Source organism: Somniosus microcephalus, chromosome 10 (genome assembly GCF_052327205.1).
Source record: "Somniosus microcephalus isolate GS21.2 chromosome 10, FLI_Smic_1.0, whole genome shotgun sequence".
In the NCBI taxonomy this organism is placed as follows: domain Eukaryota; kingdom Metazoa; phylum Chordata; class Chondrichthyes; order Squaliformes; family Somniosidae; genus Somniosus; species Somniosus microcephalus.
This window is the reverse complement of record NC_140996.1, coordinates 30574784-30579223: the sequence shown is the minus strand read 5'-3', so window position 1 is coordinate 30579223 and position 4440 is coordinate 30574784. Positions and strand designations below refer to the sequence as shown.

At 43.9% G+C, this 4440-nt stretch overlaps 1 pseudogene; it reads right to left on the bottom strand.

Annotated features, from left to right (window-relative positions):
• Positions 1-1365: 1365 nt before the first annotated feature.
• Positions 1366-4222, bottom strand: LOC147111489 (large ribosomal subunit protein eL30-like; annotated as a pseudogene).
• Positions 4223-4440: the final 218 nt, after the last annotated feature.

The window sequence follows — 4440 nt, the reverse complement described above, 5'->3', positions numbered from 1 at the left end:
TTTGCCACGTAGCAGGGACATTGCTAATTTACTTTAATCAGCTGCGGAGAGATTAGCAGTTCTCCCACCTGTAGCTGCTTATTGTCCTCGAGGCTGGTTTGTGGGCTGCATGAATGAGAGTCGGAGTTACAATGTCAGAGATCATTATTTTTGGCTTCTTTTCACGTTAAACTTCTGTTCTTTTGCCACTTGCTTCTTCAGATGCTTGGGTTAAAATCAATGAGAAAGCAGACTCACGCTCAACACTTGTTTCATTGTGCCAAAATAGTTCTATCTTGTGTTTGTAGGTGAATTACAATTGTGAAAGGATATTTGCACTGTTGACTTGCATACACTGGGAACTGGATTGAGACTTTATTAACAGCTTGTCAGAGAGGAGAAACCTTTATCTATCTGAGATGGATTTAGACCCAGACCCTAGAGGTGAAAGGACATGTTCGAACATACTGTGTTACCCAGTTCCCTTAAGTAACCTGATGCTGCATTTATGCCTCAGTTACCAGCCTGAGACCATTAACTGTATCATTCCCTCCTAATACTGCCTGGCTAGAGCTATAGTTCTTTTGCCCAAAACTGAGCCCTGCACTGGTGTGTTTATATACACACATATACGTAGAGTTCCTCTCCCAGTAGTTAAAATGTAACTGTTTAGAAAGTGCAGTTGGGAGTGTAAACACCCTTAAGTTACCTGCAGGGAAGTTTAAACAGTGCCCAAAGGATCACCTGAGTGCTGTTTGACACTGCACTGAATTTACACTCCATGAGGCGTCATACCCAGGGCTATCTTGGCTACTATCTACAAGGGGTCTCAGACCATTTCTCTCCAGAGTTAAGTCAGGTCCGCACTCTAGATTTATGCCGCACCTTTAGCAGAAACCCAGCTGAACATTTGGGGATTCTGTTTCTAAATCAGCACAATTAAGTGCTGATAATAACGGGCTATTCCACTACAGAGAACCTCACAGCCAAGCCCAGTCCTGCCTTCACCTGTCATTCCATACATGTGCACTTTCCAGCAGGAGTCATTGCATAGCAATTAGTTGAATCTTTCTCGCCCAGGGACACTGAGCCCAATGGTAGCCGCCTTACCAGCCACCCCAGCTGAGATCTGCTGACTCAGCATAGTCCAGGAATTGAATCTGGGACCTTCTGCTCTGTGTGGCTCAGTTCCATCTTGCTGCTGCCAACTGAGCAAAAAGATTTTGCACAAAATTTGAACAAAATATTTTCAATTTTGTTCGGAGTGGCCACTTACTGTTCTGGTGCTCTTTATATCCAACCTTTCAAATGCAAACAGAAGGATAATCACCAAAGTGCTACTACCGCTGTCTTTTGCTTTGTCTTTTACTTTATTTGTAACATCTTTCATATGCTCCTGATGATGTCAGACTCACCAGGATCGATGATAGCCAGCGTGCACACTCTGTCAGCTGTGACTCAGTGGGTAGCACATTCGCCTTTGAGTCAGAAGATTGTGGGTTCAAGTCCCACTCCAGGAACTTGAGCACATAAAGCTAGGCTGACACTCCAGTGCAGTGCTGAGGGAGTGCTGCACTGTCGGAGGTGCCGTCTTTCGGATGAGACATTAAACCGAGGCCTGTCTACTCTCTCAGGTGGATGTAAAAGATCCCATGGCACTATTTCGAAGAAGAGCAGGTGAGTTATCCCTAGTGTCCTGGCCAATATTTATCCCTCAATCAACATAACAAAAACAGTTTATCTGGTCAATATCACATTGCTGTTTGTGGGAGCTTGCTGTGTGCAAATTGGCTGCCACGTTTCCCACATTACAACAGTGACTACACTTAAAAAGTACTTCTGTGGCTGTAAAGCGCTTTGAAATGTCCGGTGGTCGTGAAAGGAGCTATATAAATGCAAGTCTTTCTTTTTGTTGTATTTACTGCAAGCTGTACCTAGCTCAATAGTGTTGCCACTGTAATGATGAGCACCAGTCTTGGCTAACACAGCATAGTATTCAATCTCTCAGATCCTCAATGGTGGACTGCTGTTGGCAAGAATTACTAGCTTGGCCTTGCCATGAAAGCTGGTAAACAAAAAAGGTGACTCAACCGTGGCTAACAAGTGAAATTAGGGATAGCATAAGATCCAAGGAGAGGACATATAAATTGGCCAGATAAAGCAGTAAACCTGAGGATTGGGAGCAGTTTAGGATTCAACAAAGGAGGTCAAAGGGATTAATTAAGAAGGGGAAAATAGAGTATGAGAGTAAGCTTTCAGGGAACATAAAAACTGACTGTAAAAGCTTTTATAGATATGTGAAGAGAAAAAGATTGGTGAAGTCAAGCATAGGTGCCTTGCAGTCAGAATCATGGGAATATATAATGGGGAACAAAGAAATGGTTGACCAATTAAATACATATTTTGGTTCTGTCTTCACAAAGGAGGACACAAATAACCTCCCAGAGATGTCGGGGAATATAGGGTCTGATGAAAGGGAGGAACTGAAAGAAATCAGTATTTGTAGGGAAATGGTGCTCGGGAAATTTAAGGGAATTGAAAGCCGATAAATCCCCAGGGCCTGATAATCTACATCCTAGAGTACTTAAGGAAGTGGCCCTAGAAATAGTAGATGCATTGCTGATCATCTTCCAACATTCGATGGAATCTGGAACAGTACCCATGGATTGGAGGGTAGCTAATATTACCCCACTATTCAAAAAAGGTGGTAGAGTGAAAACGGGGAATTACAGACCGGTAAGCCAGACATCGGTAGTGGGGAAAATGCTCGAGTCCATTATAAAAGATGTAATAGCAGAGCACTTGGAAAACAGTGACAGGATCGGACAAAGTCAACATGGTTTTACAAAAGGTAAATCGTGCTTGACTAATCTACTGGAATTTTTTGAGGATGTAACTGGAAAAATAGGTAAGGAAGAACCAGTAGATGTCATGTATTTGGACTTTCAAAAGGCTTTCGATAAGGTCCCGCATAAGAAATTAGCGTGTAAAGTTAAGGCACATGGGATTGGGGGCAAGGTATTGACTTGGATAGAGAACTGGTTGGCAGACAGAAAGCAAAGAGTTGGAATAAACGGGTCTTTTTCCGAGTGGCAGGCAGTGACTAGTGGGGTACCGCAGAGATCGGTCCTTGGACCCCAGCTATTCACAATATATATTCATGATCTAGAGGAGGGAACTAGATGTAATTGCAGATGACACAAAGCTGGGTGGGTATGTGTGCTGTGAGGAGGATGCCGAGAAACTCCAGTATGATTTGGACAGGTTGGGTGATTGGGCAGAAGCATGGCAGATGCAATATAACGTGGATAAATGCGAGGTTATCCACTTTGGTGTCAAAAACAGGAAGGCAGATTATTATCTGAATGGCAATAGATTGGGAGAAGGGAAAGTGCAACAAGGCCTGGGTGTTCTTGTGCACCAGTCGCTGAAGGTAAGCATGCAGGTGCAGCAGGCGGTTAAGAAGGCAAATGGTATGTTGGCATTCGTAGCGAGAGGGTTTGAGTACAGGAACAAGGATGTCTTGCTGCAGTTGTACAGGGCCTTGGTGAGACCACATCTTGAGTATTGTGTGCAGTTTTGGTCGCCTTATCTGAGGAAGGATGTTCTTGCCATGGAGGGAGTGCAGCGAAGATTCACCAGGCTGATACCTGGGATGGCAGGAATGACGTATGAGGAGAGATTGGGTCGATTGGGCTTATACTCACTGGAGTTTAGAAGAATGATAGGGGATCTCATTGAAACTTATAAAATTCTGACAGAACTGGACAGACTAGATGCAGGAAGGATGTTTCCGATGGTCAGGGAGTCCAGAACCAGGGGTCACAGTCTAAGGATAAGGGGTAAGCCATTTAGGACAGAAATGAGGAGGAATTTCTTCACCCAGAGAGTGGTGAACCTGTGGAATTCTCTACCACAGAAGGCAGTAGAGGCCAATTCATTAAATATATTCAAGAAGGAGTTAGATATATTTCTTAAGGCTAAAGGGATCAAGGGATATGGGGAGAAAGCAGGGACAGGGTACTGAATTTGGATGATCAGCCATGATCTCATTGAATGGCGGAGCAGGCTCGAGGGGCCGAATGGCCTACTCCTGCTCCTATCTTCTATGTTTCTATGTTTCTATGAATCATTTTCAAAGTCTGTTTGTAGCCCAGCACATATTGGCCACTTTTCATAACTAGCTTGAGCCTGAAGTTGATGGACACCAAAAAGATGTTTTGGTTTTCTTAGCTGCCGCCATCTTGTCTGCTGCTTTCTTGCCTGAGCCCCACTGGGAATGTGACTCCAAGATGCTCTCTTTAATATGTTGCATACTGATTTCCTGAGATATCTCTTGCAGCACCTTCGGACTGTGCCCTAAAATGAAATGATTGCAGCTACTAGTCTGAGGCCAAAAGCTGCAGTATTGGTTCCAGCCAGCATATGAAGCAGATCGGGGAAAATAGGTTTATGTGGATT